At 36.8% G+C, this 26,861-nt stretch overlaps 1 long non-coding RNA gene across 1 annotated transcript; it reads right to left on the bottom strand.

Annotated features, from left to right (window-relative positions):
• Positions 1-10,623: 10,623 nt before the first annotated feature.
• Positions 10,624-12,705, bottom strand: LOC117062981. The gene is made up of 3 exons (XR_004428652.1): positions 12,627-12,705; positions 12,590-12,591; positions 10,624-10,691 (listed from the first exon to the last, which is right to left on the bottom strand). It is a non-coding gene; the product is annotated as an uncharacterized LOC117062981 (long non-coding RNA).
• Between the last annotated feature and the right edge of the window lie 14,156 nt (positions 12,706-26,861).

The raw sequence follows: 26,861 nt of genomic DNA on the forward strand, positions 1-26,861 counted from the left end.
AGCTGTAGTCATGTGACTTTTAGCCATTAGGGCATAAGAAATAGTGGTATGTCATTTCCAGGACTGATCTCTGAAGTCCCCTCATGGCAACTCCTGGATACTTTTTATTTCCTCAGACTGGGTGAAGATGGCTATCATGAACTTAGACTTGATTCACTGAAAGTGGCCTCTGTTAATGTGAGTCCTTCAGTGATTGTATGGAGCAGCCTTCTGCTCCTTGCTACTCTGTACCACTCCAGGCTATTATCTAATGTCTTAGTTCATTTGTACTGCTATAACAAAATACCACAATTAGTTAATTTATGAATACTAGAAATGTATTTTCTCACAGTTACGGAGGCTGGTAAGTCCAAGATCAAGGCACTGACACTGGTGTCTGGGGAGGTCCGTTCTCTCTTTCTAAGATGGTGTCTTGTTGCTGCATCCTTCAGAAGGGAGGAATGCTCTATCCCCACATGGTGGAAGGTGGAAGAGCAGAAAGGGGAAAACTCTCAGAAGGCTCTTTTATAAGGGATGAATCCTTTCTTGAGGGAAGAGCCCTCATTACTTAACCACTTGCCCAAAGGCTCCACCTCTTACTATCACTACAGTGAGGATTAAGTTTCAACATGAATTTTGGAGGGGACACACATTCAAACCATTAGCACAAGATGCATAAACTTCTAGTATATTTACATCATTATATGTCTTTTATCTCTATTTTATATACAGCTATGTTTAATTCACTAATATGGCTGAAATAAAACCAATGTAATAGTGACTACAATAAATATGAATAGATTACATTCTTGAAATAAGCCAGATTTAAGAAAATATACTATTGCTTAATGTGATTAAGTCAGGGGTTCAGATCACATCTTGAAGATATATTTATATGTGAGAGAGGCAAGTCAGTTTTCTCTGAAGGACATGTACACCTCCATGATTAATTATCTTGTAGCAGGAGACAGTATAGCAGTAGACTCATTCAGGCAAGAGCTTTTCCCTTTTTCATCTTATTTCTTTCCTTTTGAATTGGCATTGGATTGTATTTCCTGTGTATATCATCCATGCTTCTGAACTGCTTTAAAAAAATCATGTCTTTGTGTTTTTGAGTAGAATTTTGAAAACATCTCTAGATTTCTAGTGCTGTCATTTTGTCTTCAGCTGAGTCAATCTTATGACTTATCCTTTGGATTCATTATTATTCTCTTTTATGGAATACCATTTTTAATTTCCAGTAACTTTGCTTTTCTTTCATAACAGCCTGCTCTTGTTTTATTTATGTTCCTGAGGACATTAATTGTAATTATTTTAAAATTTATGTGTTTTCCTACCTGTATTCTCTTTTTTGAAGGTTAGTTTTGGTGTTACTTTCATTCCAATGTCTTTCTTTTATGCTGTTGTCTTTAAGTATTTCATGGAAACTCTTAGTCTTCTGTTTATAGTGTAAGGTTCTTATAAGAGTGGTATATTTTTCTGGAATATGTTTTTATTCATCTCTAGTGTATATTCTCTGTTTCCGTAGCAGAAAATTCAAATTCTGATAGAATTTTGAGCTTATGTGAAAGTACAAGATGGGAACATGTGATCAGCCTGTCTTTCTCTTTGAGTATGAGATAATTAGCTTCCTCAATTTGAGACACCCCTTAGCTCTAGGGGATACTTACGTTGGGAATATCCAATAGCAGATTCACTGTTAGTCCCCAAACTATTCCTGTGAGTGTAGCTGGAAGGAGAACAGTAAAGCCTGCAGCACTGAAAGTGGGAAATTGTTGCAGCTCTTCTACAGATTGTTAATCAGTTATGTTACTGATCATCCAATTCTGGCTTCCATCTTCTGCTGCATCTGATTGGGATAATTCCAGGTTTCTGTTTTTAGTGATCCTGTCTTTTATTATTTTTTGTAGCATTTGCCCTTTCCTTTTATCTTTTTCTCCAGCTTCACTGATGTATGATTGACAAATAAAAATAGTATACATTTAAGTTGTACAATGTGATTATTAGATATACATAATATAAATATACATTGTGAAGTGTTCATCGCAGCTAGTTGTCATATCCATCATCTCACATAGTTACCCTTTGTGTATGACGAGAACAATCAAGGCCTACTCTCTTAGCAAATGTCAAGTGTACAATATATTATTAACTATAGTCACCACACTGTACATTAAGCCTCCAGAATTTACTGGTATTATAACTGAAAGTTTGTGTCCTTTGACCGACAACTTCCTATTTCCCCCACTCCCGTAGCCCTGGTAACCACCATTCTCCTCTGTTTTCACAAGTTCAGCTTTTTTAGATTCCACATATAAATGCAGGCATACCTTGGAAATATTGTGGGTTTAGATCCAGACCACTACAACAAAGCAAATATCACAATAAAGTGAGTTACACAAGTGTTTTAGTTTTCCCTTGCATATAAAAACTATATTTACACTATATTTTAGTTTATTAAGTTTGTAATATTATGTCTAAAAAGTGTGCATACCTTAATGAAAAAAACTTTATTGCTACAAAATGCTAATGAGCACCAGTGCCTTCAGTGAGTTATAATCTTTTTGCTGGTGGAGGGTGTTGCCTCAGTGTTGATGGCTGCTGATTGATCAAGGTGGTGGTTGCTTAGCGTTGGGGTGGCTGTGGCAATGTTTAAAATAAGGCAACATAAAGTTTACTGCCTCAGTTGACTATTCCTTTTAAGAAATACTTATCTGTAGCCTGTTAAACTGTTTGATAGCATTTCATACACAGTAGAACTTATTTCAAAAATGGAGTCAATCCTCTCAAACTGCTGATTACTAATTAATTTATGTAATATTCTAAGTCCTTTGTTGTCATTTCAACAATTTCCACAGCATCTTCACCACAAGTAGATTCCATCTCAAGAAACCACTTTCTTTGCTCATCCATAAGGAGTAACTCATCATCCGTTAAAGTTTTATCATGAAATTGCATCAATTCTGTCACATCTTCAGTCTCTACTTCTAATTCTAGTTCTAATTATATCTACTGCAGATGTGGTAGAAACAGAATGATAATGGGTTATTAATTAACTCATTAATAAGGGTTGGAATAACTTCTTCCAAACTCCTGTTAATGTTGCTATTTTGACCTCCCATGAATCACAAATGTTCTTAATGTAGTTTAGAGTAGTGACTCCAGAAGGTTTTCAATTTCCTTTCCCAGATCCATCAGAGGAATCACTACCTATGGCAGCTATAATCTTATGAAATGTTTTTCTGAAGTAATACAACTTGAAAGTCAACATTACTCCTTGATCCATGAGCTACAGCAGGATGGATATTGAGTTAGCACATATGAAAATAACATTAATCTTTATCAGAGCTATGGGGCGACTAGGTGCATTGTCAATGAGCAGTAATGTTCTGAGCAATATGCCTCAGCAGTGGGCTTAAAATATTCAGCAAACCACGCTGTATACAAATGTTCTGTCATCCAGACTTTGTTGTTCCTTTTATAGAGCACATGCAGAGTCGATTTAGCAGCATTCTTAAAGGCCCTGGAATTTTCAGAATGGTCAGTGTGCATTGGCTTCAATTTAAAGTCACCAGCTGCATCCGCCCCTAGAATGGCCTGTCCTTTGAAGATTTGAAGCCAGGCATTAGATGGTATCTTCTTCAGATAGAATGCTGTTTTATGTACCTTGAAAATATGTTGTTTCTCTCTTCAGTGATCTTAGATAGATATTTTAGATAACTTGCTGCAGCTTCAACATTAGTACTTGCTGCTTCATCTTGCACTTTTATGTTTTAAAGATAGCTATTTTCCATAAATCTCATGAATCAACCTCTGCTAACTTGAAACTTTTCTTCCACAGCTTCCTCACCTCTCTCAAGCTTCATAGAATTGAAGATAGCTAGGGCCTTGCTCTCTATTAGGCTTTGGCTTAATACAGTGTTATGACTGATTTGGTTTTCTATCCAAACCATTAAAACTTTCTCCAATATTATCAGTAAAGTTGTTCTATATTTGTATTACTTACATATTCACTGGAGTGTCTTTTAATTTCCTTTGAAAACTTTTTTTTTTTTTTTACATTCACCACTTGGATGATTATTGCATATAATAGGCCTAATTTTTGGCCTGTGTCAGCTTTTGACATGCCTTTTGCACTAAGTTTAATCATTTCTAGTTTTTTATTTAAAGGAAGGAACATACAACTCTTCCTTTCACTTAAACACTTGGAGACCATTGTACAGCTATTAATTGGCCTAGTTTCAATATTATTGTGACTCAGGGAGGGAGGCCCAAGAACAGAGAGAGAGATGGAGGAACTGTTGGTCTGTAGAGCAGTCAGAACACACACAAGATTTATTAGCTACGTCCAGTGTGTTATCTGGGCGCTCTTAGTAGTTTCTCCAAAGAGTTACAATAGTAAAACCAAAGATCACTGATCACAATCACTGTTACAGATATTATAATAATAATGAAAAAGTTTGACACATTGTGAGAATTACCAAAATGTGACACAGAGACGTGAAGTGAGCACGTGCTGTTGGAAAAATGGCACCCTTAGACTTGCTTCATGCAGAGTTGCCACAAACTTTCAACTTGTAAAAAATTCAGTATTTGTGAAGCACAATTGTGTGGAAAAACACAAAGTGATTTCCCTCTGCTGTCATACCACATCAATCAACACCGAAGATTTCTGTGACCCAGTGTGTATGTTTTTTGTTTGCCTTATGTACCAAGCAAGCAAGCAGTTCTGCAGTAGACACCAACTGTAATTCAATTCATTTCTGACACCACCTAGAGATAGTGTCTGATCCCACAACTTGAGCACTCCATCCCCAAGCCTGATCCCTACTCCTGATACCAATTGCAAACCCCAGGTTGTTTGACCTGTGTTTCTGGCTGACTGTCTATGAATTAGGGATCCGACAGCTCACTCCTTGGGTTTAATTTGTGAGAGTGTCTCAGAGAACTCAGGGAAACACTTACCCATTTATTGTAAAGAAATTACAGAGGATACAGAGGAAGGACTGCACAGGTATGTGGGAAGAGGTTCCCTCCAGGAACTGCAGATGTTCAGCTTTCCAGAAGCTCTTCCATATTTCATCCTCCTCAGCCTTTTCTGGAGACTTCACTGGATAGGCATGAAGCATGGCCAACTGTGTAGACATGTGACAAAACAAAATGGGTGTGATCTAATACTAATAGACTGAGTGGAGAAACCCAGCAAAATCTGTCCATATTTTTCTTGGCCTCTCTCTGCAGTATTCCTTCCTCCAAGGTACGGGGCAGGACTTCTTAAATCAGAGTCTTATGCCCTACAAATCAGACTAGGTAGGTCAGGGAATTTCTTTATGGCCACCTCCAAGAAAAAAAAGGTAGGGGAAGATGCCTACTTTGGGGAGAAAAAAGGGGCAAATGAAAGGAGCATAGAAGAAGGTCAGAGAAAGAGAGAGATAAAGAAAGAAAGAAAGAAATTCTATTTTTCTGAGGCCTTCTGAAGCCTTAAGGGTCCCAATATGTTAACAAGAACTAAAGTAGTTATGGCGTTATGAGCCGGGAACTGCAGACAAATATCAGAGCAATGAAGTGAAGTACAAATAAAACAATGTCTGTCTGTATTATTATGTAGCATTTGTCTTTCTGTGTCTGGCTTTTTACACTTGGCATAATTGTCCTCTGTCCTCCATCATTTTATTTTGAGGATTACCATCTCCGTTGGAGTCAACTGTTGATAACATTTCCCTCCCTTCATGTTATCATGAAGTTCTCAACATTTCTCTTCCACTCGTGGCATTGACACTGTTGTTTTCCTATAGATTTATATTGTATATCTTTTTTTTTTTTTTTTGAGACGGAATCTCGCTCTGTCACCCAGGCTGGAGTGCAGTGGTGCGATCTCGGCTCACTGCAAGCTCCACCTCCCAGGTTCACACCATTCTCCTGCCTCAGCCTCCCGAGTAGCTGGGACTACAGGCACCCGCCATCACGCCTGGCTAATTTCTTATATTTTTAGTAGAGATGGAGTTTCACTGTGTTAGCCAGGATGGTCTCGATCTGCTGACCTCGTGATCCGCCCGCCTCGACCTCCCAAAGTGCTAGGATTACAGGCGTGAGCCACCGCACCTGGCCGTATTGTATATCTTCTATTATGTTAGTGTGATTCGGGAAAGATGAAAGGTAAACATATATGCTCATTTGGCCTTCCAATTTCACCATAGCTTTCAGATATTTGTGGCATTCCATCAAATGTTAGTTTTTCAACTTCAAAATGCTTACATACTTTTCTCTCACAATTATATGGGAGGCGGTAAATGGTACCGATGCCAGTACTTTTTTTTTTAATCTTTGGAAAGAGTCACATTGATTTAACTATTTGACAAATACTACTTGGGCTGTGCTTACTTGTTTACTACTGAATTAACATAGGGTTGAAAGTGATTGACAGATGTATTTCTAATTCTGAAGTCATAATTACTCAAATGAAACCACCCTGAATTGCTTTCGGGATGCTCTTCTCATTAGGTTTCCTGAGATTGACTGTTGTCAAGAGGTTTAAAATTCAGCTGCTTCTCTTTTATTAAAGGTGAAGTTGGTAAATCTGGCATTTAAAAATCGCATATCAGACTTCCACATTTTCCTAATTTTTTATTTTGTTTTAACCAATTTTAGTAATTAGACACCATACTAGTGTGCTTTTATTCATGTAATTGCAATTATCTCTAAGCTGATGAGAAAACTACTGGTTTAGAAATTAAATATTTTTTCCCAATTCAACATGTTAAATAATTAGCAAATCCAGAATTCTAAATCCACATTTCTTGTTACCTTTCCTATGTTATGCTTTGCTGAACAGGGTTTTGTTTTGTTTTTCTTTTTTCCAAAGTGATTTGGTCAGCTTACTAGCATCACTTCTGAGAATGTTTTTCTGGCCTGTGAGTTTCTAGGCCAAGTAGAGAATTACATCTTTGATATTTAGAATTATATGCCTCATTGTGAAATGGTAAGGACTGTGAATATATTTTTCCAAACATTAACTTTGTAAATTTTGAATTGACCAGTAAACATAGCGCACAGCATGGTGCCTCCTATAATAAAATCAACTATATGAGTGGAGAGGGAAGTAAATTGATGACTTGCCATCATAAATGAGAAAAATAGCTACAGATACTTTCTGAAAATTTGATTGAAAATAAATTTCTGTGCGTACAGGTACGTGTATGCATGATTTCAAAGTAGGATAAATTCGTATGATTGAATTATAACACTTGCGAATCATGAGTTTGTGTTGCTTTTACATTGCCTGGCTTATATCATTGTGTTTCAACTTCCTGTAACTATTGAATAGTGAAATGTTTATTGCAATATACTATAGTAAAAACTTATTTACGTTCTTAACATATAGGTTTACTTCACATTGTGACAGGGGAAAGAGAACACATATAGATGTATTATTTACCCATGTCACTTTTAACTAGAAAGCAAAATAAATGAAGAGGTGAAAAAAAACTCTCATGGAGTGCAAGTAGATCATCTGATGTTTTTACTTAAGTAAAAATGGTAGGTACCTGTTTCATAAATATAATTAAAATGGATATATGGTAATTAAAGTATGCATGACTATCCCTTCCAAGTAAGCATATGGATCATATCCAGCAAAAAAGGGTCAATCATAGGTAAATGAATTATCTGTAGTCAAATATATTATCTTCTCCCTGTTTCATACATTGTCATAGCAACGATTGACTTCATATGGCCTGACTCAGCTACTCAGCAACCAAAGAGAAAAAAAATGTTTTGTTTCCTGTAATCTGCTAGAGGTGATATCTTTAGATTGTGCAGTAGTAAGAGATGATGCTTAAACCTACTGGATTTTCTTTTGTGATTGCAGCAAAATTAAGAATTATCTACTAGCTGCAGGGTAGTTGTCATTTTGAGGTTTGGGTGGTAATATCTATAGGTGAGGAACAGAAGTGTTTTAAGAATGTTCAGTGATTATTGGTAAAAATGGAGACAGGACAACCTTTCAATAGTTATTTGTCCAAACATATTTTGTGTGTATCTTAGGAATGAGCAAAGACTTACATAATACGAGATTTCTGAACAAATATTTTAAGAATGCCAAAAACTCAATTCCGCTTTTCTGTATCCTTCTATTTTACAACATTCTTCAGTCTTTCATTATATTGAGCTAGTTCTTTTTATGTGAAATGAATTTATAATTTTTTTTTTTTTTTGCTAAAATAAGAAGGAAAAAAGTGTACTTATTTCCAACTGAGAGTGTTGAGTATCTGGTGTTGGTGTTCTCCTAAATATCATAGTAATGGAATAGCATACATTTTCTGGCCATAGATTTATAAACTTTTCTATGTGGACTGTGTGGAAAAGATACAAGTTATGTTGAATAAAAGCACAAATAAAATTTTATGTTTGTATGGGCTTGGGCAGACTGAAAAAGAACAACAAATAAGCCATTAAAGAATTAACTTAAAATGTCACTCGGTGCTAATTTCAGCTTCAGTTTTAGTTTCTAATTTCTGAGTAAAATGGGTTTAGATGTCTGGTTTTTAAAGTGGATTTTATGAAGTAGACTACACAACCATTATCAGCAGAGCCTGAAGGTGGTTCCTACCTAGGAAAAGATATAGAAAAGTCATCTTTTTTGTTTTGTTTTTTTAATTTCCCATTTCATTATTGTAGCTGTATTTCTCATTTTATCTAGAAAATAACCACTTATGAATATGAATATATTTTTCTGCAGGGAATAAAACTGAATAGAAACAGAAATCTTGGAGTAACATATGGATGATGTCTATGTGATACGTGCACCACCAGTAACTTGTCCTCTGCCCATGGTCATCCTAATATGTACACAGAGGTACTCCACCTCACAGTCCAGGTTTTACCTCACAATTTAACAGAGCAGTCCTGGGAGCCACTTCTGAGATTTTCCTACAAAACCATCATATTTTATTTTCATTTTATTTAATTTAATAGAAAATAGCTAAGAAGGGGAGTTGAACACTTTAAAAATCTGAAATGTGGTCAACCCCTCCCTTCCCTCCACACTACTGTCTTGATTATATTTTCAGTCTTTCACATCATTCAGGTGATTTGATTTATCATTTAAAGATTATCTTGAAGACAAAGATTTAGCCACTTCACTGTTATCTGTTTCAGCTCTGTCATCTCTCAGTTCTGCGTTTCGAGAATACCGAATCAGATTTGTAGAACATCACATGCTTGGAACTCTTTGGGAAAATGACCTTATGTTAATACAAAGTGTTGCTTTGTATTAACTTTTAAAAAATGACTCCGTCCCTGTGAGTCTTAGTTTCTGCTCTATAAATGTGAAATGTTGGAAGGCGCAGTATTGATCTTGGCTTAAGTACTGGTCCTGGTCCTGAATTTATCAAACTAGTTTTAAAACGAGTTAGAAGTGAGGCTGAGAGCAGGGCCAAAACAAGGCTGAGAGAAAACATTCTTCCTTTAACTTCTCTGTGTTGTCCCAGAGAGTGTGTTCTCATTATTTTGTCGACTGTTTTGTACCTCTGGACATGCCACCGATGATGACATTGAGACAGGTAATTGCAACATTCCTCATATCACCTTCTAAAGATTACATGTCTCCTCACTGGTGTTCTTTTCATTTGATTTGGCATTATATTTTATTGCATTTAGATAATCAGCAGACCTTGTTGCCTGTCTCTTCATTTATGAAATGGGAAAGAATATCTCTGTTATGTTGCTATTGTTGTGTTAAATATTATAGCATCTATTTAAAACATGGAAAGCCATGAATAGTAAATAGTCAATAAGTGCTAGTTTCCTCCCTGTTCTTCAGCCCCCAGATATGGCAAATATTTCTTTGTGGTAAGTTGATCTATGCTCACTGCATTAGTTAACTATTGTTGTGTCACAAAGCACTCCAAACTCCTTAAATAATTAACATTTTAAACATTTCTTGTGAAGATAGAGCCATGTTGCTCTGCTAATCTTGGCTAGGTTTGGCTCATCTCACAGGGGCCTGATCATGTCATGAATAATTGGTCAGCTAAGGGAGACTAGACTCAGAAGGGTTTTGAATATGCCCTATCCCTTCAGCATCCCAGATCCCTTCAGTGGGGTATCTAAGAGCAAACAGTCTCAATTGTGGAAGGTGACAAGGAAAAATGAGCATATACTTTTCACGCTTGGATATTGCTATCCCAGTGGTTAAAGTAAGTCACATGATTGAACCCAAAATCATAGCATGGAGGGATTGTATAGTTGCAGGGAAAAAAAAAGCATGAATAATTAGGGCTATTGGTACAATTGATTTACTACCTCTACAAAGATTCTTGCAGAACCTTTTAGTTAGTCAAGGTTTACTCAGAGAAGCAGAATGCCTACAGCTCGTAAAGCAGTATTGAATGATTTACTTTAGGAGTTAAACCTTACGCAACTGTGGGACTGACCTATTAGAGTAGGCTGTGTACCCTTTGTCTTTCTCTAATGATTAATGATGTTGAGCATCTTTTCATTTGCTTGTTCGGCCATTTGTATACCTTTTTTTTAGAGAAATGTCTATTGAAGTCCTTTTTCTATTTTTAAAAATCAGTCCATTTGTTTTGTTGCTGTCGTTATAGATTTGTCAAAATTCATAGGTATTCTAAATGTAGCCCCCTTGATATGGTTTGGCTGTGTCCCCACCCAAATCTCATCTTGAATTATAACTCCTACAATTCCCACGTGTCCTAGGAGGCACCCGAGGGAGGTAATTTAATTACGGGGGTGGATCTTCCCTACTCTGTTCTCGTAATAATGAATGAGTCTCACGAGATCTGATGGTTTTTAAAATGGGAGTTTCCCTGCACAAGCTCTCTTTTTTCTTGCTGACATCCATGTAAGACACAACTTGCTCCTCCTTGCCTTCTGCCATGATTGTGAGGCTTCCCCAGCCATGTGGAATTGTAAGGCCATTAAACCCTTTTTCCTGTAGGAACTACCCAGTCTCAGGTATGTCTTTATCAGCAGCATGAAAGTAAACTAATACAGTAAATTGGCACCAAGAGTGGGATGTTGCTGAAAAGATACCCCAAAATGTGGCAGTGACTTTGGAACTGGGTAACAGGCAGAGGTTGCAACAGTTTTGAGGGCTCAGGAAAAGATAGAAAAATGTGGGAATGTTTGCAACTTCCTACAGACTTGTTGAATGGCTTCAACAAGAATGCTGATGATATGAACAATATAGTCCAGGCTGAGGTGGTCTCACATGGAGATGAGGAACTTGGGAACTGGAGCAAAGGTGACTCTTGTTATGTGTTAGCGAAGAGACTGGTGGCATTTTTCCCCTGCCCTAGAGATTTGTGGAACTTTGGACTTGAGAGAGTTCATTTAGGGTATCTGGTGGAATAAATTTCTAAGCAGGTAAGCATTCAAGAGGTGACTTGAGTGCTGTTAAAGGCATTCAGTTTTTTAAGGAAGCATAGCATGAAAGTTCTGAAAATTTCCAGCTTGACAATGTGACAGAAAAGAAAAACCCATTTTCTGAGGAGAAATTCAAGCTGGCTGTAGAAATTTGCATAAGTAACAAGGAGCTGAATGTTAATCCCCAAGACAATGGGGAAATGTCTCCAGGACATGTCAGAGGTCTTCATGGTAGCCCCTCCCATCGCAAGCTGACGTAGGAGAAAAAAATGGTTTTATGGGCCAGGCCCAGGGTCCCTGTGCTGTGTGCAATCTAGGGCCCTGGTGCCCGGTGTCCCAGCTGCTCCTGCCTTGACTAAAAGGGACCAAAGTACAGCTTGGGCTGTGGCTTCGGAGGGTGCAAGCCCCAAGCCTTGGCAGCTTCCATATGGTGTTGAGCCTGTGGGTTCACAAAGGTCAAAAATTGAAGTTTTGGAACCTCTACTTAAATTTCAGAGGATGTATGAAAACGCCTGAATGTTCAGGCAGAAGTTTGCTGAAGGGGTGGAACTCTCATGGAGAACCTCTTCTAAGGTGGTATGGAAGGGAAAAGTGGGGTTGGAGCTCCCACACAGAGTCCCTACTGGGGCACTGCCTAGTGGAACTATGAGAAGAGGCCCACCAGCCTCCAGACCCTAGAATAGAATATCCACTGACAGTTGCACTGTGTGCCTAGAAAAGGAAGAGACACTCAACACCAGCCCATGAAAGCAGTTGGGAGGGAGGCTGTACCCTGTAGAGCCACAGGGTTGAAGCTGCCCGAGATCGTGGGAACCCACCTCTTGCATCAGCATGACCTGGAAGTGTGACATGAAGTCAAAGGAGATGATTTTGGAACTTTAAGATTTGACTGCCGTGATGAGTTTTGGACTTGCATGGTGCCTGTAGCCCCTTTGTTTCGGCCAATTACTCCCATTTGAAATGTCTGTATTTACCTAATGCCTGTACCCCCATTGCATCTAGGAAGTAATTAACTTGCTTTTTATTTTACAGGCTCATAAGTGGAAAGGACTTGCCTTCTCTCAAATGACACAGTGGACTGTGGGTTTTTGAGTTAATGGTGAAATGAGTTAAGACCTTGGGGGACTTTTGGGAAGGCATGATTGGTTTTGAAATGTGAGGACATGAGATTTGGGAGGAGTCGGGGCAGAATGATATGATTTGGCTGTGTCTGCACCCAAATCACATCTTTAATTGTAATTCACACAATTCCCATGTGTCACGGGTGGAACCTGATGGGAGGTGATTTAATTATGGGGGTGGGTCTTGCCTGCACTGTTCTCATGATAGTAAATGAGTCTCTGAAGATCTGATGGTTTTTAAAATGGGAGTTTCCCCTCTCAAGCTCTCTTTTTTCCTGCTGGCATCCATGTAAGACATGACTTGTTCCTCCTTGCCTTCCACCATGCTTGCGAGGCTTCCCCAGCCATATGGAGCTGTAAGTCCCTTAAACTCTTTTTCCTGTATAAATGACCAAGTCTCGGGTATGTTTGTATCAGCAGTGTGAATATTGACTGTTACACCCCTTATCAGCTATCTGGTTTGCAAATATTTTCTCCAATTCTGTCGGTTGCATTTCATTGTTTATTTTTTCCTTTGATGTATAGAAGATCTTAAGTTTTATGTAGTTCCACTTATCCTTACTTTTGTTGCCAGTGCTTTTGGTGTTATGTACAAGAAATCATTGCTAAATCCAAAATCACAAACTTTCTTCTCTATGTTTATTTCTGGATTTTTATAGTTTTAAATTTTACATTTACATTTTTCTTTAATTCATTTTGCATTTTTGCATATGGTGTAAAATAAGGGTCCAACCTCATTCTTTTGCATGTGAATATCTAGTTTTCCCAATACCATTTTTTGAAGAGGCATTCCCTGTTGTGTGGTGTTGACATGCTTGTTAAAGATTATTTTACTGTATATGTGAAGATTTATTTCCAGGCTCTGTCCTCTGTTCCATTGGTCTATATGTCTGTCTTCATGCCAGTACCATCACACTGTTTTGATTAGGTAGTATTGTTATATGTAAACTGTCATTGAGATTTTGATGGAGACTATATTGAATCTGTAGACTGCTTTGGGTACATTTAATAATAAGTCTTTCAGTCCATGAAAATCAGGTGTCTTTGGATTTATTTGTATCTTTAATTTCTTTCTTTCTTTTTTGTTTGAGGTGGAGTCTCGCTCTCGCCGAGGCTGGAGTGCAGTGGCGCGATCTCGGCTCACTGCAAGCTCCACCTCCTGGGTTCAGGCCATTCTCCTGCCTCAGCCTCCCGAGTAGCTGGGACTACAGGCGTTCTCCACCAGGCCCGGCTAATTTTTGTATTTTTAGTAGAGATGGGGTTTCACCGTCTTGGCCAGGATGGTCTCGATCTCCTGTCCTTGTGATCCGCCCACCTCAGCCTCCCAAAGTGCTGGGATTACAGGCGTGAGCCACTGTGCCCGGCCATCTTTAATTGATTTTAGCAATATTCTGTAGTTTTCATTGTATAAGTCTTTGCCTCTTTGGTCAAGTTTATGCTTAAGAATTTTATTTTTTGATGATATTATAAATGAAATTGTTTTCTTAATTTCATTTTGGGATTGTTTATTGTTAGTGTGTATATAAACACAACTATTTTGTATATGATAATTTTGTATCCTGCAAATTTGCTGAGTTTGTTTATTAGTTCTAACAATTGTCTGTGGACTCTTTCGTGTTTTCTACCTGTAAGATCATGTCATCCACAGGCAGGGATAACTTTATTTCTTCTTTTACAATTTGGGTACCTTTTATTTATTTTTCTTGACCAGTTGCTCTGGCAAGTGCCACTAGTACTGGTTTATATAAGTGGTGAGAGTAAAAATCTTTGAACTTTTTTCTGATTTTAGAGGAATATGGCTCTAAATTAAACACATTCCTAAGTTAAAACACATTCCTTTCTTAAGAATAGTCTACATGACTATGTGTTTAATTTAGGCAACAGGTGGCAGGCATATTCATTGTCTGTTATATGCTCTCACACAATGCTCTGGGATCTTTATTTCAGTGTTTTGGCTCTGACCTTTAGTTGCTTTTCTTCTTTTCAATACCTCTCTCCGATGTACCTTCTTATTCCAGGGTTTTTGAGATATTAAATTTATTCTTGGTGATTTATTTTTTTCTGGCTTCCCGTAGTCCATGAACTCCGATGTAACAATATTCTGTCTGAAGCACTATTATTTTATTATGTTTTTTGTTGTTGTTGTTGTTGTTGTTGTTGTTGTTTTTTGAGACGGAGTCTCGCTCTGTCACCCAGGCTGGAGTGCAGTGGCGCAATCTCGGCTCACTGCAAGCTCCGCCTCCCAGGTTCACTCCATTCTCCTGCCTCAGCCTCCCGAGTAGCTGGGACTACAGGCGCCCGCCACCAAGCCCAACTAATTTTTTTATATTTTTGGTAGAGACGGGATTTCACCATGTTAGCCAGGATGGTCTCGATCTCCTGACCTCGTGATCCACCCGCCTCGGCCTCCCAAAGTGCTGGATTACAGGAGTGAGCCACCGCGCCCGGCATGTTTTTATTTTTTTAACCTTTATTTTAGGTTCATGGGTACATGTGCAGGTTTGATATATAGGTAAATTACATGTCACAAGGGTTTGTTGTACATATTATTTTGTTACCCAAATAATAAGCATAGTACTTGATAGGTAGTTGTTTGATTCCTGTCCCCCATCCTCAAATAGGCTCCGGCCTCAAATATTCTTTCCTTTATGTCCTTATGCATTTTATTTGTTTAGATTTTGTGGTTTAATAAACTATTCTCTCCATTTCCTTACTCTAATATGAGCTTACTAGGAACATATATATGATACATTTGCTCTTCACTAGTCTTTAATTTTTTGTTAAGTAGAAAATTTTCTGGAGCTGTACATTCATTGACTTTAGTTACTGTCGTTGACTTTACTCGGACCACTTTATAGTATTACTCTGGAGACAAAGCAGTAGTTTGCTATTTTTTCATTGATCGGAAAAAGCTTGTATATGGTTGCTTTTTATATGCTCTGTACTTTAGTCAGTATTGTGGAAGAGATCATGGCAGACTCTCTAGGGTGTTTTTTATAAGATATCTAGTATATTTCCAGCCTCCTTATTCTTTGTGCCTCTGCTATACAGGCAGGGGAAATAATGCATTGACATATTTTTTGGTTCATATGTATTGTCAAATGGTCTTTGACAAAAATGCCAATACCACAAAATTGGAAAAAGACACTCTCTTCAAATAATGGCTTTGGGTAGGCTGGATATTCCAATACAAAAAAATTAAGTGTGGCAAGGGACAGATTTTGATATTATAATTTACTGCCCTCTCTCCTTCACTGAATAAAGTTGTGGTGGCTGGACCCATAGTAGCCACCTCGTAAACACAAGAAAAAGACTAAGAGAACAATGACAAAAAACTGCCCTTGACAAGCTAAACAAATACCAGGAATTCCCTAGATTCACATGTCTGGTGAGAAAGGTAAATTTCTACATGTTTAGTCCAATTTTAACTATTTATTACTTACAGCTGATTGTTATACTAAATTATATATATATATGTGTGTGTGTATATACACATATATACGTACATATATACATATATGTATGTGTATAGCTTCTCAACTATACACAAGTGTATATGTATGTATATATGTGTATATGTGTATAGGTGCATATATGCCTATGTGTATATATACATGTGTATATATGCATATACACATATGTGTGTATATGTATATATCCATATGTGTGCATATGTGTGTATATATATGTGCATGTGTACATACATATGTGCGTATATGTGTGTGTATATGTGTGTATATATACATATATATGTATGTATGTGTATATATATAGTTGAGATGCTTTTCAACTTATGATGGAGTTGTGTCCTGATACACTCATCATAAGTTGAAATATCAGAAGTAAAAAATGCAGCCCAGAGAGCCTTTGGAGAAGCATTATTAATGCTTACTATCTAAAATTTGTGGTCGCATATCATCACATTTGCACCATCATAAAGCTGCAAAAAAAATCACAAGTCATACCACTGTCAGTCAGGGACTGTCTGTACATGCACATAAACATTAAATCATATAAAGTAGGGGATTTATGTAACCGATGAAAACCAAGAGGAGTTCAAAATAGGTTTGAGTATTTGGGAAAGACATCAAGGAAATGGTATGTGAGTGAGTCATGAAAGAAAGAAAAGAACCCCAAAATACAATGGCCTAAAACAATTACTATATTCCTGTGATTCCTAAGATCAGGTATTTGGGTGGGACTTAATAGGAATTGCTCATCTTTGCTCCACATGGTGTCACGTGAAATGACTTCACTGGGAACCGGAGCATCCGAGATGGACTCACTCACATGTCTGGTGCCTCATCTGGTATGACCTAAAATGCACTTGGCTTCTCTCTTTCTGGGTTGCCAAATAGGCTCAATCATGTCTGGGGAGGTAGTTTTTTTTCCATGTGGTCTCCTTCGTCTTATTTTCCAGGGGTCTTATCTGTGGCTATATAACCTAAACTTCTTTATATGGCAGCTGCCATTCTAGAGGACAAAAACAGGAGCTGTAGAGTCTTCCATATCCAAGAACCAGAAATTGAGACAATTAATGTAAATTGCCTAAAACCATGTCTCACACAGATCAGACACCCAAACTGTAGTAGATCTTTTTTTTTTTTTTTTTTTTTTTTTTTTTTATGCTTCAATAGGTAGGATTCAGACAGTGTGTTAACATCATGGAAATTCAGCAAGTGGGGGTGACACAGAATACAGCAGGTAGGTAATAGCTAATATGTAGCTTAGACAGACTATAGTCAGCATCAAGGAGGACAGAATGAAGGTGGTGAGAAACAAGGAGAGTTGATTAGACTGAGACATTAGATGTGTGTGTGTGTGTGTGTGTGCGCGCGCGCTTTTGTGTAGAAGGAAAAGGTGTCCACTTACTTGCTATTGAAAAGTGAAATCCACAATGGTTGAACCAGTTTACAATCCCACCAGCAATGTAAAAGTGTTCCTATTTCTGCACATCCTCTCCAGCACCTGTTGTTTCCTGACTTTTTAATGACTGTCATTCTAACTGGTGTGAGATGGTATCTCATTGTGGTTTTAATTTGCATTTCTCTGATGGCCAGTGATGATGAGCATTTTTTCATGTGTTTTTTCATGTGCTGTTGGCTGTATGCCTGTCTTCTGGTTCAACCATTGTGGAAAACAGTATGGCGATTCCTCAAAGATCTAGAACTAGAAATACCATATGACCCAGCCATCCCATTACTGGGTATATGCCCAAAAGATTATAAATCATGCTGCTATAAAGACACATGCACACATATGTTTATTGCGGCACTATTCGCAATAGCAAAGACTTGGAATCAACCCAAATGTCCATCAGTGACAGACTGGATTAAGAAAATGTGGCACATATACACCATGGAATACTATGCAGTCATAAAAAAGGATGAGTTCGTGTCCTTTGTAGGGACATGGTTGCAGCTGGAAACCATCATTCTCAGCAAACTATCGCAAGAACAGAAAACCAAACACCGCATGTTCTCACTCATAGGTGGGAATTGAACAATGAGATCACTTGGACTCTGGAAGGGGAACATCACACACCGGGGCTTATTATGGGGAGGGGGCAGAGGGGAGGGATGGCACTGGGAGTTATACCTGATGTAAATGACAAGTTGATGGGTGCTGACGAGTTGATGGGTGCAGCACACCAACAGGGCACAAGTATACCTATGTAACAAACCTGCACATTGTGCACATGTACCCTAGAACTTAAAGTATTAAAAAAAAAAAAAAAGAAATCAGCACGGGACTATAAGCAAGTATTTCCTGGTGCTGAGATACCTAAGTACTCACATTGAGATTTTTAAGTTAGTCCAAATTTTTGATTGATTTCAGAGTCTGAATCAGACTCAAAGTGTGGTATGAAAACCAAGACACACCTCGAGAATTTATTAAAACAATGATTCATTGACCTCAATCCAGATGTGCCTTCATGTCCTTGTTTACTCTGTGTGCCTTAGAATCTGTTGTGGTTTGACATCAGTTTAGTAAAATAGATTTATGGTTTATACTATCAGGTTTTGATTACATTAACTTTCCCAAAATATGTCTCTGCAGAGAAACCCTTGGGGAAGATGGGAGGGAAGAAAAATATCATACAAGTAAACAGAAGGAAAATAGCAGAGATGGTACTTCTACTCCTAGTATAAGGGCCCTTTCAAGCCAAGGGAAGAATAACTGAGATATTAATATCATCAGGTATGATATAGTCTATCACACTGCGTGATTACAATGTGCTCACCAACTGTAAGGACAAGAAACCATGTGCTAGTAATATATAAAAATCAAATACGTATTTATCTCATTCTTTAAAATTTCTATTTTTCTTTGCTCTTTTTACTTTTTGCAATGGAATATTAAGTAGTAAATGTATATAATTTATATGTTAATATAAATAGATGAGTTTTAAAATTAGAGCTAATCAGAACTGAAGCACAAGGAAGACCTTACAGTAAGGAAGTAGGCATGTCATACCTATCTTGCTATTAAAATATTAACATGAGAAGTTAATTATAGCATCACATATTTGGATAACGTCTCAATGATGCCCAAAATGTGCATATTTGGAAATATCTCAATATAGTTGTGCTATTTAAAATGCTACTGTAGGCTTGTACATTTTATGCCATGGTCCTAAAGGAGACAAAGAACTATCCTCTCAGTTATTGATCTATCAAGCAAACCGTATCTTAATTTGATTTTGAGAAAGTTTGCACTAACTCTTCTGTCACAACAGCCAAGCGCACAGTCTGCTAAATGACTAAGTGATCTGTACATTTATAATTCTTTACTGAGTAATTATGAATAAAAGTAATTTTGCTGTTTGAAACAGAGAATTGGATTGTGATAGTTTCAGTATAACTTTTAATAACACTATCTATTTAAAGTGTGCATTGTTAACATAAAAAATCGAATGTACTTTTATTGGAATTTTTATTGAATTAACATTATGGACTTTAAACAAATGCCCTAATTAGGTAGACTGTCTAATGGGAATATTGCCTAAATTAAAATCAAGAAAAATGTTCAATATGCTTACTGATCCTCCGGAGAAATTTAGAAAGCTCCTGCCATACTTTTATGAAAATTTTAGTGTTTCCTGATCTATTTAAACCAAATTTGTTGCTTTCTTTTTGAGTGCTCTTTACTGTTTATTTTCTCTTGAGTAAAGTGACATAACCTATAGAGATGATAGAGATATAAAAGGAATCCTGGAGGGGCAATAACTATGAAATGAAATGTTTGTTATTCTCTAAACTTGCTGTAATTTCTTTGCAAACAACCACAAAGATTTGAATATCTTTGTGTCTTAAATGATGCCCACTGTGGAGTATGTAGATGTACAACGCATGTTTGACAAATTTAATTAAAAATTTTACTTCTCATAGAATAAACTAGTGTGCTTGAAAGTTTCTTAATATAGATATGGATAAGTATAGAATTATCTCAACTTTGTTTGGCTCTACATAGTGATAAATCAGTCAGCAACCAGCACAGCAGCAGAGTGTAACAGGATGATGAGAGATTAGGGAACTATATTATTTGAGGAATGGTTACTGGAGGGAATGGGGCTGTTTATTTTATAGAAATAAGAAATCATGGGAAATTTTTATTTATCTTCAAAAACTGGAACAGTTTTCCTGTAGGGGAGTAGTCTTTGTTCTTCCAGTAGTCAAGGACGATTTAAATAAATTTCAGGAACACAAGTTTTAGCACAGTATAAAGAAAAGCTTTCTCACAGTTAACACGTCGCTGTGCTTTTTCACACAATTCAAGGGGTTACCACATTAATATAGTAAAATTGTCCCTGAAAATTTAGTACTTAAGCAGAGAGAGTATGATCATCTGCTATGTCTTCAATTATTTGCACTTCCATAGCAAAATACTGTAAGCCAGATGACAAACAACAGAAAAGCTCTGGAGGCTGAAAAGTTCAAGGTCAAAAGTTCAAGGTCAAAGTGCAAGCAGCTTTGGTATCTGGTGAGAGCCTGTTTTCTGGTCATGGATAGTGCCTTTTTGCTGTGTTCTCACAAAGTGGAAGGGAGTAGCAGGTGTCCAGTTCTCTGGGATCTCTTTTACAAAGGTAGTACAGTAAGTCCTCACTTAGCATCATCCATAGGTCCTTGGAAACTGCATCTTTAAGCAAAATGACATATAATGAAACCAATTTTCCACAGGCTAATTAATGCAAAAAACAGCCAAGTTCCCATAACCTATTCCTGGTCACAAAACATCACCCAACTTCAAAATAAAGATCAAAACACTTCTAATATTAAGTATTGAAATAAATGTGAGCTAGACACACATTTAAGAAAGGTTAATGAAAACAAGTAAGATGATTATCTACCCACTTCTTTTACCTGATGATCTAATGGGCCCTTGGCATGTGGTAGAAAGCCAGAGTACCTGGAGAAAACCCTTTGTTCTCATCTGTGTTATAACAAAATAATGTTGAATGAACGGACATTATTGAAGGATCTGCTGTAATTCCATTCATCAAGGCTGAGTCCTAATAACCTAATCACCTCGCAAAGGCTGCACCTCTTAATATGATCACATTGGTGATGTGGTTTGAATACATTAATTTTGGGAGGACAGAAGTGTTTAGACCAAAACAGCTTTGGTTCAGACAGGACTCATGAACTGTGGGGGAAATTAGATTTGGCAACATCTAAAGTCTGTTTTAGGCTTAGAATCTGTTCTTTTACACATCTTTGCAGGATTTTCATGGCTTTAGGGGAAGCAAATCTTGCAAGGGAAGTTTATTCTTCAATTGGAGTTGGTAGGTGCAGTTATAATGTGTGTACTCTTTTGCTATATTCTAGTCAAGTTACATTTTCACTTCTGTGTATGTCAATTGGATGGACTATCCCTACATTAGTTAATCCATTTGGGTGCAATGAAGAGAGGCGTTCTTGGATCCCTCAAGAAATGAGAATTTATTGGGGGAAATAAGTCTTGTTTATGTAGCAAGCATTTGTGTAAACCTAAAAGTTCCTCCACAATCTCAGGGAGCTAAGATGTTGAGAAATATTAGGAGAAAGTTGTTCTTGTAATATGAGTATCTGGTTGATGTCTCATTCCCAGAACCTTTGTGATTTCAGTCTGTGCTCTCTCTTTGAGATCGTGGCTACTGTGTCTGATTCAGGTTCTCTCTGTGTCCTTTGACTGCCAGTACCACTGCTTTATATTTGTTTCAAATTCAAACTCATCCAGAGAGAGGATCTGAATGACCAAGCTAGTCACCCTTTACTCCTTCCACCAGAGCTTTTTCAACAGACCAACATAAAGAACTGGCCAACCTATGGTACAGATAGACTGACTTTGGACCGAAAAATGATGCAGATCAGTCACCACTGTCATGGTAGCTGTGTCCTCTAGTACCAGCACAGCAACTGATTGAGACTGAGCTCTTGGAAAGAAGCTTTAGAAATGGCAAGCATGCTGAGGCTGGGGTTGCCAAGAATAATCTGTATCCTATATTAAAGTATTTGCATTTAAGTCTCGTCTGTCTGCTGACATTATGCTCAGATATGAAGAGTAAGAGGGCTAATTTGTGATTATCTCCTCTTGACATCTAACGAGTAATCATGCAGGTATCATGTACATTTACCAAATAGGTTTAGAATGAATATATGGTTATTTAAATTATAATCCCTAGAAGGTTTGATCAAATTAGGTGAACATAATTTTGAATGCCTGCTTTGTGTAAGGCAAAAAGTAGATTAGATTTTCTGTATTCTTACTATATTTCCACCTTAAAATTCAGATTCAACTTGTTTTAACTGAATATTAACTACAGTATTGAAATACTTGGTTAATACTTTCTTTTTTTTTTCCCCCACCCTTGGTTTATACTTTCTATTACAGAAAGAACATGGCTTACAAAACCGCATAAAATATTAAAAATAACATACAATTAAAGCGAGAGTTAGAGAAGAAAATATGAATTGGTGCAAAGTGGACACAGGATTGAAATTGAAAATGGGAGGACGATACAACGTGTAGAATCATAAAGATGGTTCTAAACGTGCTAGAAAACTTTACCAGTCAAACTACTCTAACTATGTGATCTGAACAAAACAGTTATGAGTCTAAAGCAAATATTCTCATAATTTAGAGCAGAGGTCTCAAAACTAGATCACATAATGATCTTCTGAACAACATCCTTACATTAGATGCAATGTGAGTTTCACCTCTTTCTTTTTCTCACTCCAGGTAATTTTACATATATTATCTTTACGGTGGCACTTTGAGTATTCATTTAACAGACATTTTTTTTCAGCATATATTCTGTTTATGCCACTGCTCTAGATTTTGGGAGTGTAGATTATTCCATAAATAGCTAGTTAAATAAGCTAGATGAGATAGTTGTTCAGAAGGAATTAGATTCTGGTGGAAAGAAACAATCAATAAACAAGCAAACAAACATGTGAGCAAGACCATTTTAGGTTATGGTAAGTTTTATTAAGAAAAAAAATGCAAAGTAACATGTTAGGTAATTCCTGTGGTTGAAGAAAGCTCAAGTTGATTACCGATTGAGGAGTATGGAAAGGCATAAGGAGAAGGTGATAGTTGAGCTGCAAAATAGCCAGACCTGGAAACCCTCTAAGAGCACTGCAAGCAGGAAGAATATTATGTGCCACCACCCTAGAAGAAGAGTGAAATTCCGGGAACTGAAAGTAATACCAGGAACAGGTTGACTGCTTCAACCTGTGTGGTTGAAGCCTACTTAAGTGATAAGGTCAGAGACGTAAGTCTGAGTAAGGTCAGATAGTAAGTTAGAGCAAGGAAAGTCAGTTTAAATGTAATGCATAACTATTGGATGGTTTGCACAGGGAAGGGAATGGATGTCATTTGTATTTTTGAAACATTCATACTGGCTGCTATCTAGAAGGTAGGAACTGCAGGAAAGGAACAGACATGGCAAATACAGAAGCAGAGAGACTAGTTAAGAAGCTATCGTGGGAATCCACACCAAACCATTATGGTGCTGTAGAGACTAGATGAGAATGGAAAAAGAGGCCGAGTTAATGAATTTGGGCTATATATGGAAGTACAATGAACAAGTTTATTTAGTTCTCATTTTGTCCACGAGAAAACTAAGGTTCCAAGAAGCTAAATAAAAGTATCACAAAAACATAGAGCAAGAGTTTAAATATAGGTATTCTGATCTGAAGACTGTCAGATCATTGTTTTAAATGAATAATATTTTAACAGTAAAGTTTCCCTAAATATTGTATTATCTTTGATGCCTCCATTGAAAAGCATTTCTATTGGCATAAATATATCTTCATTCAGTTTAATTTCTTTCATATACTTTGTTTATTTTTAAAAGGGAATATAAATATTTTTGTGAAAATTTACCATATTGTATTACCAAGGAAGTAATATCAAGGAAGTAATATCTTAGCTCTATAAGTTACTTCACTCTTAAGAAGACTGCAGAATTTGACATGGTTTCAATATTGCTGAATCCTAGAATGCCTCTTTTAAATAGTAATCTGCTGGTGATTCCTGCTATTAAAATATTAGATAATTTTTACAACAGTACAGCATTATTTTGACTGGATTTCTCAAAAATCAGCCACAGGTTACCCAGAAATCTGCCTTGGAAAATCACATGTGTACTTTTCTCTAAAACTGGGTTTGTAATATTTTTATGCATATCCAAATGTTTTAAAGATGACTTTCCTAGCAAGTAGTTCTTTTACTTCAAGAAAATCATAACAAAATAATATTTGGAATATACATGAATTCTGCCACATAAGAGCAGTGGGAAAATAAGGAAAGGAAGTGAGGTTCTTTCACATTTGCTTGCATGACCTGTATTGCTTGGGGCTTTGCCAAATATCTATCTAAAGCAATGTGGATTTAAGGAAGGATGTCAGGTGGAGACTTGTCCAGTTTTACTCTTTGATTGAATGTTTCCATTGCATTTACAAAATAATATAGAAATAGTTTAGAAATAGGGATGACAGATTGAACTAATATATTTAATATATAAAATAATACATATAAATAATATATTATTTATATATTTTATTATAAATAATTAAAACTAATATATAATTTAAAGCTATATATTATAGTTTTTAATATATATTTAATATATATTATATATATTATAGTTTTAAATTATTCCTTAATTCCATAGTTTTGAAGCAACTACAGCCCAATAAGGTTAGGTATTATAGTAAAAAAATCTTCTGCCTTACCCTGACTTCAGAATAATTTGCAGATAATTTAGACTTAGCTTTTGCAAAATCATTTTTTACAGCTTTATTATTTCTTGCTTACTTCTGAAACAAATCTTTTTGACTTTCTTATTTCATTAATGGCAATCCGATTTCTCTCAGATTCTTAGGCTTGAAATCATGGTGGCATTTTTCCTTTTTAAATTTTTATTTTTGGTCATTCATGGCTATGTCTGATGCCTATTAAGTCTCATAGATTCTGGTTTTCCACTTGTTAAATTACATTTCTATCCCATCTGCCTGCTTCTGTTCACTTTTCTGAAGTTCTAGCATAGGTTTGTGTTACTTCTTACATGTAATATTCTCACAGCTTTCTAATTTTAAAAAAAGGTAAAAACATAATCAGCCCTTCCAAATTAGGGATAACATTTGAGCCACCCTTCAAATCAGGAAAAGAACTTCACTAAATTCAAGACCAATGGGAGGGCAATGGAAACAACTGGTAGGCTCTGCCACAGTTGTACTGAGTGAACCTGTCTTCGTCCAGCAAAATAAGGTCTGTAACAGACTGGAAATTCAGCCATCATCCTTCTGTTCCCTGAAGGTTCTTTTTGACACAGCCAAAATAGCCTTTCTCTCTACTTATAATCGTTTAGATGTCATACTTCTAGGAAAAAAAAAAAAACAGTAACAGAAAATTGGACGTAGGGACTGATCTTAGTCCCCATCTGCTGATCTGTGACTATCCTCTCAAGTTAGGATCTGTCATAACTAAGATAGGAAGAACACTGGTAGAACAATATTCTTGGGATTTTAGTTTTAATAGACTGGGTCCATTGAGACTGTTAAGAAGCCATTCATCAGGAAGAGAAGAAGATCCATACTGATCTAGCAAAGCCACACTAGGTATTGGGAAATTATTCAAGATATATTCTAATACCCATAAACTTACCATCTTACTATAGAAAATGCTAATGCTAATGTATTAACATCACTCAGGACAGATAATATGAGCATGTACTATATGATCTTAACAAACAAAGTTCCAGCTCTTCCCACTCCTCCACTTTGTACCAAATGGTTACCTGGTTTTAGTTGGTTTATGAAAGTATGGCCTTGTTACTTACCTAGTGGCTCATCATATTACCTATGCCTCATTACCCAAAAATCTGCTGTATAGCTCTTCTTTTCAAGTGACTTTTATTGCAAATCACAACCTAGAACACCTGAGCATGATACAGTGCTGGTATCTCTACACGAACCTCAGCAGGTGCATGAAAGTCAAGCGAGCCATTCTTAACCTTTCCTATTCTGCTCCTTAATTTTTTAACAATTCTTGTACATAAGGGAGTAGGCATATTAAATTCTATTGTAGGACTGAAAGTAAACAAAATGAATTATAATACATGATAGAGGGGAAATTTTTAAAATTCTATCACTAGGGAAAGCACAACATATTTTAAACACAGCATGAAAGCATGCCCTGTATAGACATACTCAGTCATTAGTGTGTGTCCTCTGGTCTCTGAGGACTTCCTTCTTCAAACTTTTTCAGGGTTAATCTTTACCATATCTTTACTTCTGATATCTTACACATAAGGCTTGATGCCATCTATTATTTCAAATGCAATGTCTAAGACACAACAACACCTAGTAGCTCATTTTGCAAAATTAGCATTTGCTGTAGCAAAAATATATAAAAAGTGGAGGAGGAGAACCTATGGAATTTCAGGGAGGCTTTGATAGTCCAAGTCCATCAAGGTACACTACTAGTATAAATTACAGATAGGCTGTTTAGCATGTAATGAATGTTCATCAGCTAATGAACATCTGAAACACAGACCTCACTTATGACTGCATGTGTGTATGCTTTCACACACACACATATAAACCTAGCAACACAGCAACATACCTGGCATGCGTGCCCCCACCCCCCACATTCTCTCTCTCTCATTCTCCAAAGAGCAAACCTTAGTTTTAAAAAGTCACAGTATCTGGATAAATATTAAGATAAATCATTCTCTAAATTTAACAAAATGTGCCTATACCCTTGCAAAAGTGATAACACCTTACATTATTATGCCTCCTAGTCATTATCTCCCTTCATACTATATCCAGAGGTCCATGGGTGCTTATGAAATGGGCATCTTTAACAATCCTATTTTAAATGACAGCA

Source organism: Trachypithecus francoisi, unplaced genomic scaffold (assembly GCF_009764315.1).
Source record: "Trachypithecus francoisi isolate TF-2019V2 unplaced genomic scaffold, Tfra_2.0 Lachesis_group17, whole genome shotgun sequence".
Taxonomy (NCBI): domain Eukaryota; kingdom Metazoa; phylum Chordata; class Mammalia; order Primates; family Cercopithecidae; genus Trachypithecus; species Trachypithecus francoisi.